Here is an 11,650-nt window from a genome sequence, read left to right as displayed (position 1 = left end):
TTCGGTTAATAAATTAAAATAAGAGTTGTTATGGGTCGGGCTAGTGTTGGGTAAATGGATATGGGTTATAGACTTGGGTTATAAAGAAAAAGGAAAAGCCATGGGCTTAAGCCCATGATCCATAAATATATAAACCTTTAATCACCAATTAATCAATCATTTCACACATATTCCATACACCACCAAAATACACACTTAGCTCTCTCTCATCTTGCTCTCTCTCTCTCTCTAGCCGAAATCACCATGGAAAACCGATCCCGATCCAAGGTATGATAGTATTTTGCTGTATGAGCTTAAACCCGTTAGATATAGTCACGAAACGACGAACCGACACCGTTAAACCGTTTAAGTCACGAGATCCGGGTAATCGGGAATAAACCGAACCTATGATGAGCTTAGGGGTCACCCTAGCTCAGATCTGGATCGAACGGGGCGAAAATTGGTGAAAAACGAGTTAAACCTCTTTTTTTCGGCGAATCCGATGTTTTCCGACGACAGCGCCGGAAAGGCGGCGCCGTAAAAGTTAATACGAGGTAGGTAATGTCAGGGAATGTTCTGACATTCCCTGACCTAACCCTAGTTCGCTAACGGGAATTTAGTGAATTAAGAGTGATTCGCTAACTGATTCGTCCTAGGGAGCATAACGAACTATCTCTAGTTCGTGTCCGGTTCGTTAAGGGAAAAGGGTAACGAATTACCCTTGATTCGTATAGCCAATTTGTTAGAAGAAGATAACGAATTAGATTGACCGATTCGTTACCTGGACGGGTTCGCTATGGACTGATTCGCTAAGAGTCCAGTTCGTTAGAGGGATTCAATTCGTTACAGGAACCAGTTCGCATGACAACCCGATTCGTTAAGAATAATGTAACGAATTGGAAGTTTAACAAAATGACAAGAACAGTCTTTGGACTTAGAAAAAGAATGATTTAATTATAAAGAAGCCCTTGAACTTTTAAGTTAGCTAATTAATTAATGATTCAAAATCCTAATGGAAATGTGTTAAGACAGTTAATGAAAATATGAACGATACGTATATACAGTGAATGATTGTTTGTCGGTATGTGAACGATCTTCGGATATTGCACGTATTGTCAAGTTATAATGTTATGTATAATGTACGAATGACACGTATATATGTTATGAAGGAATGTAAGAGATAGCCAGGTATAGAGAAAAAGGGCCTGGGCCCTAATAATACTCAAGGTAGAAAAGGGACTGAGCCCTAATAATACTCAAGGTAGAAAAGGGACCGAGCCCTTTATAATCTCGAGGCAGAAAGGGACCGAGCCCTAATAATACTCAAGGTAGAAAAGGGACCGAGCCCTTTATAATCTCGAGGCAGAAAGAGATTGAGCCTAATAATACTCAAGGTAGAAAAGGGACCGGGCCCTAATAATATCCGAGGCAGAATAGAATAATGTAAAGTAGAATTTAGAATAAAGTATGAAGGTAAGTATGTATATTATGAGCGAATTATGAAAGTATGAAGTACGTATGGAAGTACGTAGTTATGAATGTATTGAATGTTGTATGATTAACTAGAACTCACTCAGCGTAGCTAACTTTTAGTATGCACGCAGGCTGATCGACTGAGACAGTTGGCTTGAGGAAGACACATGGCAGGATCCGAAGAGGCTGGCATTTGGAGATTTGTCGTGATGTTTGAAATACTATGTTTTATGTTATGTATTGTCAGACAAGTTATGGATGTTTGTAATGAATGGTCGACTTTTATATTATTCCGCGAAAGTTTTTATTAACTCTGATATTTAGAACCGCGTTTATGAGTAAATCTAACGTCAAAAGTGAGGCACCGGTGACGGGGCCTTACAGGTAGAGTTTTGGCATGCTTTTATTTATGTAATTAAACCAATAATTATATATGTTTGTTTTTTTTTTATTTTGCATATACTTTAATTTAATTAACTATTTAATATAATTTGATTTAATAAATTTTTGTTGTATTATTTTTCTAATTTAATTTGATTTGATTTGTTGCTTCCAAATTTTGAAATGAGTTTCCCTATTTTTCTTGCTCAAAATATATTATGTTGACTTAATAATTAAAGTTTAGAAAATTAAATATCATATTATTATATGAGTAACAAGGTAACTCATTACGATCATAAATATTAAATAATTAATTTAGCACAATCACATTTTCTTTGCGTTTTAGTTTTAATTGTTGTTTCTTAATTTTGAGTTGAGTTTCTAATTTTTCTTAATCACAATTTATTATGTTGACTTAGTAATTTAAATCTCGGAAGTTTGAAATTAGTTGACTTCTAAATTTGAGTTATATGTTTAATGACATGTTTTTCCAAACATTAAATGTGAATTCTTTTCACAAACATTCTTTTTCTTTGTTTTGAAAGTCAAATATATGGGCCGTAATTTATTTTTGACTCATCACCAGTGTATACGCGGCCCTCTGATTTTTATTATGTTCTTATTATAATCGACTGTTGGCGCTGACGAACATATTTACGCGAGCTATGTGGATTTAATTTAGTAGTTGGAAAGTACAAATGCGTTGGAGACTTGGAGATAATTGTTGATAAATTTAGTTCCAAGGTAAGTATTATCTATCCAATTGATAAGTCAAACATTGACATTAAAGTCAAACTTTGTTACTTTAAAAATTAAAAAAAATGCCTAATATATATGATCTTACAATATGAAACTTTTCATTTAATGGTGATACCATATATTCCTCACTTGCAGCAGTTTTATTACAAATTACTTTTCTATTTTCAGGGAGTTTAGTTTATAAACTAATAACTAAATTTAATACGGACGAGGTCGTTTCAAAAGGCTTTTTGAATTAAAAATAGCTAACTTATGTATAGTTTAAAAAGAAATATATATTTCAGAAATATTGTGTATAGCATATGTTGTGGTTTTAAATTACACGTGTTTGTTATACGATTTTATTATTTCCACCCGTGTCGTACACGGGTTAATAACCTAGTATACTATATAATGAAAGATGTTTGAAGTACCGTTAGTTGTTCTTTCAAGTCATAAAGTATGTAAAAGCCTGAATAATCCATCTACAACACATTTTATAACTTTAATGTTAAACAAATAAAAGAAATAGACATAGTATTAGAGAGGAACGAATTCAGATAAAAAATAGTGTATAAATTAGATTTGATAGAATGCTTAAAATAAATTTGATTATCATCAAGTTTTGTGTTTAGGATCATATAAGTTGAATAGTTAACATTAGATTAGTAATAAAAAGGACATACCTTTGAGTTGTTAAGTATTGGATTTGAGGATTTCAAAAATTGAAACATAAAATTACAATTTATATAGCTAAAGATTTTAATGATTTCATGGAATTTGGAATTATAAAAAGGATAATGTAATTAATTATGACAAAATTTAAGTCTCTAATATAAGAAAGTTGAATGCAAATTCTATAATTGTATACTTGTATAATTGTATACATATTTAATAAAGAAATAAGGATAATAAAAGCAGGATCATGATTTAGGCTAATTGATAGGGTTAGTTGATTGTTTTAGACAATCCAGTTAGTTGAATATATATAATTGAAGATAACAATTAGTATATATTATATCTAACAATAAACAAATTGAAACATTAAATATTTGTTGAAAAAAACATTTAATAAACGACAACTAAGTTTTGAATTTGAAACATTAAATATGCTAAAATATAAATGTACTTTTTAAACTATTGATTATAATGTTTAGGAGTCTAAAATAACATATAGCGATTATGTTAATAAATAAGTTATAAAGAAAGCAATAAATAATAGGAATATTTTGTTTAGTTAACGTATGTATGTTAATAGTTTAGAAAAGTAGTGAATAAGTAAATTACATACCCTAATGTTACATAATACTATGTGGTATGTAAAATTAGTATTGCTCATGTTAGTTACATTTGATGAAATTGCATGTATATGTATAGAATTACTAAAGACAATATTAGAGTAACTATGGATAAACACATTTAATTACATTTTGCATTCAATATCAAGTTTAACCATACAAACAGTAAAATTACATATTTCATACACATGTTTTTAAATAGCCTACGGTTATGTCATTAGAAAAACATTCAAATCCATAAACAAAAGGCGCGATAGATGCAAAGAGAAGGTAAAGAACATGCAAAACACACATGGATGCAAAATGATACGGAAATGTCTTATGTGAATCAGTTGATTTCTAAAAGTATAAGCGAATGTGTGTTTCGGTTGTACTCGAAAACACACATACGTCCAATCTCAATACCATTAAGCATAGTAAAAGCCGGCCAATCATGGACCCGCGACATGTATGCCCCTTCATACTATTGGTCCAAATCAAATTGACATTTAATATTTAACTTGGATGCAATATTTGTACTAAGAAAGAAAGTAGTAAATAAATTGGAATATGTTACGAATTTAGTTCTAAGAAAGAAAGTAATAAATAAATTACAGTATGTTATGAATTTATCATTAGAACGTAAGTTTATCACTTAAATGGTAGTGAAGTTTGAATGGTTGTCCTATGGCAATTCTATCACAAGCGTATGCAAGAGAATTATATTAAAAGAAATAGTAATAATATAATGCATATTGTGATATCCAAGGTTTGAAGGCTTGTGTTAAGCACAATCTTCATAAGTAAAAATATTAAACATGAGATTAACTTTTATATACCTTTAATTTATGTGTACTCACCTTAGGTAAATGCAGCTGCGTTAAACAAGGACCACGAAAATTCATGGGAGATTCTTGTTGAACCAATGCAGACGGTATGTGGCTTGCTATCTTTTCTACATGGTTACCTCCTACCTTTTAAAAGTGTTTATAGTTTTGACAAAACAATAACCTTATATTGTTGCCAAATTTATCTGATATTTTTTGGATAAAATCTTGTGTCAAGAAGCCTTTTTAAAAACCAAAAGAACTTAGTAGAGTAAGAGCAGTTACCAAAGAGGGCATTACATAACTCATTAACGTGTTTGCTATGCCAGTGGATGCTAAAACCGAGCTCTTAAAGTTGACCCCAAATAACTATGTTGGAGTTGCAGTTTAATTGGTGGAGGATGCTTGTATTATATCTGATGGATGTGTTTGACTAAAGTTATTCACAATTCACAAGATATGCTCTCTTTTGTACCACATTTTATTCCCTTTGAATACATGTAGATGTGTTTATTTATTTGTTGCATTTTAGTTTAGGCATAATATGGATTTTGGCAACCCATTGATGAAACATATTAGTTGAGGTATAATGGGTGTTGATGCACTACAAACATCTTTTGTCATATTGTTATATTATAGTGTCTATGTAAATATGAACCGTTTGATGTAACGTTTCACATATTTTGATCATTTTGAAGCAAATAATGTTTTGTTTGAATTGTAAAGAAAAGAAATACTTCCATCAATATGACATTAAACTACCCATCCACCTATAAAACTAGTTCAAAATGATGAATCATAGAGGAATCCTCTAGCTCATCAGACAATGCCATTACATATTCATATTTCATAAAATATCTTATCTGTCTTAGAAACCATCATGACACAAGCTTTTATCCCAATTAAGGGTGTGTTTGGGATTCCTTATTTAAGGTGAAAAGAACTTTGTGATATGTAGAAAAGGTCTTTTGACTATTTGATAAGGAGTTTTGAGAAAAGTGTTTGGAATAACATAAGTCAATAAGTTATTTTTTAAAAAGTGTTTGGTTTAACTTATTGATGTAAAATGACCAAAAAAGACATTTTTATACAAGTGAATAAGTTATTTTTAAAAATTGTTTGGGATTGCTTATTTATACCATTTTATACTTTTTTCATCTCTAGCATATTGAAAAAGAAATTACAAAAATCATAAAATTTGTTTACATATAATTTTTTGATTAAACCATAATAATATTACATTCTAAATGTTAAAAAAACACCAAAAATGCACAATAATAACAAAATAATGTCATACTACATTCCGCTTTGCGATTCCATTATTTCTTGCGCAATAGGATCTCTTATCGCTGCCATAAGCATATTATCATCAGCCGTACGATTTGTAGCCGGAACTTCTTCATGATCTTCATCACTAGGACCATCTTCTATGGGATTGTAAGATTCTTGTTGGGTAGTTTCAAATGCTTCATCAAACCTACCGGCCTTTCTAATAAAGTTATGAATAGCCATCGATGCTAAGACAATGTGAACTTGGTTGCATATCTCTCAATAACGCCCACCTAGCTTTCCACACTCCAAAAGTTCGTTCAATGATATTTCGCAATGATGAGTGGTAATAGTTAAATGTTTCTTTTGGTCCACGAGGAGCACGCATAGCGCTAGTATGTCCACGTCAAAAATCCGGTATATGATAACGAATGTTCGCACCTTTGTATGGAGCAAGATACCCTTTAATATTTGGGTATCCGACATCAACAACGTAATATTTTTCTACAAATAAAAAAAAGTTGTGAGTCATTTCAAACAAGTATAATTAAAACCGAACAGAACCAAACCGTTACTAACAAGTATAATCATCTAAAACCGAAACCGAACTGTGGATAATTAAAACCGAACCGAACCAAACCGTTACTAACGGTTTGGTTCCGGTTTGGTTTCACGGTTTCAACTTCCGGTTTGGTTTCAACAGACTGCAGATGGTATAGTCTTTAATCTGCAGCATTGAAGTCAGAAGTTGATCATATAAATATGTTATTAGAAGAACTTAAAAGGAATCAAGAATCAAATATTGAACTTGAGATGGTATAGTCTTTAATCTATGTTGCAGCTCATGAAAAACTTGAAACTGAGTTGCTCATAAAAAATGAATCTTGATTTAACCCAACAACTTAAAAAATGAATCTTGATTTGACCCAACAACTTGAAACTGAAACTGAGATGGTATAAAAAATGAATATTGGAAAATTCTTCAATTCTAATATTAAAAAATATATAAACAGACCGTTCAAACTGTACCGTTACTAACAGTTCAGTTTGGTTATAATTGGTAACGGTTCAGTTTGGTTATAATTGGTAACGGTTCGGTTTGGTTCGGTTTTGGTTTTCGATTTCAAACCATTACTAACGGTTTGGCTCATGGTTTGAGCTAAAAACCGTTCAAACTGGACCGTAAACACCCCTAAATATAGCATTAATAAAATTACTAACCACCCGTTGGATATGGAAACTTAAGCTCCGGCCTCTGTAAGGCTTCATTGAAGATTCACGTGTCATGTGCAGTCCCCTCCCATCCGGCCCAACAAATGTAAAGCACATGTTGAAATCACAAACCGCCATTATATTTTGTGTGACATGTCCCTTTCGACCAATGTACTTCGGTTGGTCGTTCAATCGAACCGATGCCCTCACACGTGTCCCGTCAATAGCGCCAATACAATCCTACATATACAAAAAATAAAATAATTAAAGCATTTGTTAAAGTAACCGGAACATTGAAAACCTTGAACATTAGATTATACCTTGGACATTGGATAATATCGAGGATTATTTAATATATATATGCGGGTACATCATCATTATAGTTTGCGGCTGGCTTGATTATTTTAGTACTCATCTTAAGCACAGACGTTAAAACTTTATAGAAATGCCTATGAATGGTTTCCCTGAAATGATTAAAAGATTCTTGGACAAACCTATTCGTACACCCATGAGCCAAAGTCATCAAAAAGATTCCTACCGACTCCTCAATAGAAACATTACGGGTTTGTGTCAATCTGTATCTAGTAACAAGAACTACGCATAACTGTCTAAAAACTGGCACATCTAGTCGAAATATTTCATAACATCTTCTAGGATGACCATTTAATATTTCATTAATAAACATGTTCCCTGTGCGGTCTGACGTACGACATGGCGTTCGTTCATTACGCAAGTCACGAGCTAATATTATCCCTCTGACAACTAATGCACATAACATTTTGAGTTCTATATCCTCGTCCACCCCATATTCTTCACCATCATCATGCAAATGAGAGTCATCACTATCCATCCTATATAAATATAAAAGATGCATATTGTCAAATGATAACACAAATATAAGTAGAATAACACATAATGTCAAACGATAACACACATATAAGAAGTAGAAATAACACATAATGTCAAAGATAATACAAACATAAAACTTAGAACAACATCACATAATGTCAAATGATAAGATGGAATGTAAATCGACTAATCAGTCTTCAGAAGTAACTTAAGGAGCCCCATCTTGGATTCATGAGTCTTTGGATACATAAAAGCATCACGATTTTGCTTTTCGATTAAAACACGCAATGCACGTAAATACTCATCGGAACCTTCTTCGAAACCAGGAAAAGTGATGACAATGCTCATGCAATCTTCAATTGTTGGGTAGGAGTTATCTGGTGGAAAAGTTTGTGTGCTTTTTGTTGATAAGAAATTTATTACGCCATCTAACTTTTCCTCTAAAGATGAAGCTTTGCTCTTGGTTGAACGCTTGTTGGCAACATCCTTAGACTTCTTCCTTTTACCCGAACTACTTCCAGCAAAACTAGGAAACAAATGCACATCAACACCGAAACTTATTTCATCACTGTCTCCCTTGCCCTCTATATTGCTATCCTTTTGAAATTGTAACGGAGTCATAGCTTGATCTCCTACGGCAACCGAATCCCGAAACAAAGGAGCATAGTGCGTCTCAAATATTTCCAAATTTGCGTCCCTAAATTTAGCAAAGTCTTTATCTTCCTAAAAGATAAATTAGAAACAAGAACTAAGCCAAACGTACACAATACATGTAACTAATTAAAACTAGTTAAAACAGTTCCAATTTTTTAAAAAAAAAACTGGTTAAAAAAACTGGTTAAAAAACCGGTTTAAAAAACTGGTTAAATTTGGTTTTATGCAGCAGCTTCAGCAGGTCATAATATGGTTAAAAAAACTGGTTAAAACAGTTCCAGTTTTTTTAAAAAAAAACTGGTTAAAAAACCGGTTAAAACTGGTTAAAAAACCGATTAAAACTGTTTTTTTTTCAATAATCATCTCCAGCAGCTGCAGCGGTTAAAATTGTTTTTATGCAGCAGCTGCAGCTGTTCACGTTCGTTTATGTTCATGTTCATTAAACAAAAGATGTACTTGTTGCATTAGACAGAACGTTAAACGATCTGCAGCGGTTCACGTTCGTTTATGTTCATGTTCGTTAAACAAAAGATGTACATGTTGCATTAGTGTTCATGTTCGTTAAACAAAAGATGTTCGTTTATGTTCTGCGGCAGTTCACGTTCGTTTAAAACTGGTTTTTTAAAGTTTTTAAAAATCGGTTTTAATAACCGGTTTTTTTAATAAGTTCTAATATAAACCACCTATTGTCCCAGAAAAGGTTCAACATTAAACAATTAATATCTAATATAGTTTTTTTAAATCACATCTATCAATCTCTTTAACATGAACCAATTAACACAAAACCCGAGCAAGTTGACCCGATTAACACCAATTAACAATTAATATCTAATATAGTTTTTTTAAATCACATCTATCAATCTCTTTAACATGAACCAATTAACACAAAACCCGAGCAAGTTGACCCGATTAACACCACTAACTACAAATGATTAAACTTATTCTTTATTTTCTCATCCCACCACTCACGCGATGCATCAATTAAGCTTCTCGTCCCACCAATCCCCGTTTCATGCCTCATCAACCGGTCATAAAGCTTCCATTCTTTTTTCATGACGTCTCATTTGTTTTTAATTTGTTTTTCATCAAAGGTTATGCCCGTTTTTTCATGCATGGTTTGAACTATATTCTTCCACCCAATCTTACTAAAGTGAGTACCGGGTCTATTCCCTTTTCTAAGTTCAAGCAAGCACGCGTTGATAAACTCCTTGAACGTATCATTGTTCCACAAGAATTTTTTGTTTTTCGTAGTCCTAAGCATACTATATCCATGATTCATAAAACAAACACATCGAATATACCAAGGTAAAACATATTAGTGAATATAAGACAACAACTAGAGGTGAAACAAAGAATTGAGCATATAATATTAATCTTAACTAGGTTTGTTTTCAACTACCATTAGTTGCTTGAAAATGATGTTTTGCCTTCTTTCACTCAAAACTCCTACTAATTCCTTTCTTATAATGAAATTTTATAGTCATTCATAAAGAATTGTGTTTTTTGCCATCTATTAAAAGCACCAAAATACCATAAGCACCAAGGAACTGTGTCATTCACAAAGAAATTTTCATTCAAATTTATAGTCATTCACATAATATAAACATCACATAATGTATTAAAGCACGAAAACACCAAACATGTTTCAATCAAACAACTCGCAAACAAATTTAAACACAAATTACATGGAATCAAACATACTTAAAACCGAATTGTACAAACCTGATGACCTGTGTTTTTTCGAATTGGACACCACCGTGTATTTTTTTGATAAAAGGAGATGAGGAGATTCATATATTGTAGGAGCAAATTCAATGTTAGCTAACAGAGGTAGTTGAGAGTGGTTACTCGAATTGATGAGTTGGGTGTATGAATTCAATGAGTTTAGAATAATTCGAATTGATGAGTTGGGTGTGTGAATTCAATGGTCGAAGCAGGTTAGGGTTGATAATAATGATCGATGCAGGGGGGTAGGCGATGGTAAATTGATGGCAGGGGGGTAGGCGATGAATTGATGACAGGGGTAGGCGATGGTAATTGATGGCTGGGTGGAATGGTGGAAGGAGGGTGTAATGGGAAATGTGATATTGATAAATATTGATAAGAAGATAAGTTAGGAAAGTCTAACTTATTATATTTTAAGCTTGTAAATAAGGAGATATTGAAAAGGACTTTTGTATTCCCAAACACTTTTTTAACATCAAAATAACTTATTTTATCATCATAAGTTATATTGAGAAGAAAATAAGGAATCCCAAACACACCTTAAGACCAAGTGTAGTGGCAACGTTGCCACACGCGTTTTGGTGGATAACGCGGGGGGTACACCCCCCCCCCTGCGTTTTGGGATATTTTTTTGGCTGCGTTGTATACAAAACGCGATGAAATGGCACACAAATAAAAAAAAGATCCGTTGGGGCCATTTTTGGAGCCGTTGGGTTTTTTTTTAAAAAAAGTTATATTAATTATATTTATACTATATAAACAAACCAAAATCATTTTTTTAACACATTCCTTCCACTCTTATACCAATTTATATCTTTTACACAAATATTTATACCATCATGTTTCCGAATAACAACCAAAATATTCTCGGTTTCGGTCAATATGCCCGTCAAGGCAACCAAAATCCACAACCGAACCAATCTACCGCCCCGACGCCAACCGTACCCATCCCGCATATGTATGACCCGCAAATGGCCGGGTACGTTGCATATCTACAAAACTCTATGCCAAATGTGTTGCCCGGTTTCCAAAACCCGACGGCAAACATTTTTGCCGTTTCGGGTTCCCAACCCGTCTCGGAGACCCAACCCGAGGTCGAGTTCGTGCCGGAGACACAACCCGTCCAGGAGACCGTAGGCGGTTCGAGCCAACGCGGACGTCCGAGAAAACACGGAAAGAAGTCTGCCGGCGAACCTCGGGTTAAAAAGACAGTGATATCGTGGAGTATCGACGAGTGCGTACTATGTGCTCGTGCTTGGTACGCGA

Source organism: Bidens hawaiensis, unplaced genomic scaffold (genome assembly GCF_021521415.1).
Source record: "Bidens hawaiensis isolate Kalapana, Puna unplaced genomic scaffold, B.hawaiensis_p1.1 tig00018753_1, whole genome shotgun sequence".
Lineage (NCBI taxonomy): Eukaryota > Viridiplantae > Streptophyta > Magnoliopsida > Asterales > Asteraceae > Bidens > Bidens hawaiensis.
Note: the sequence above shows the minus strand (reverse complement) of the source record.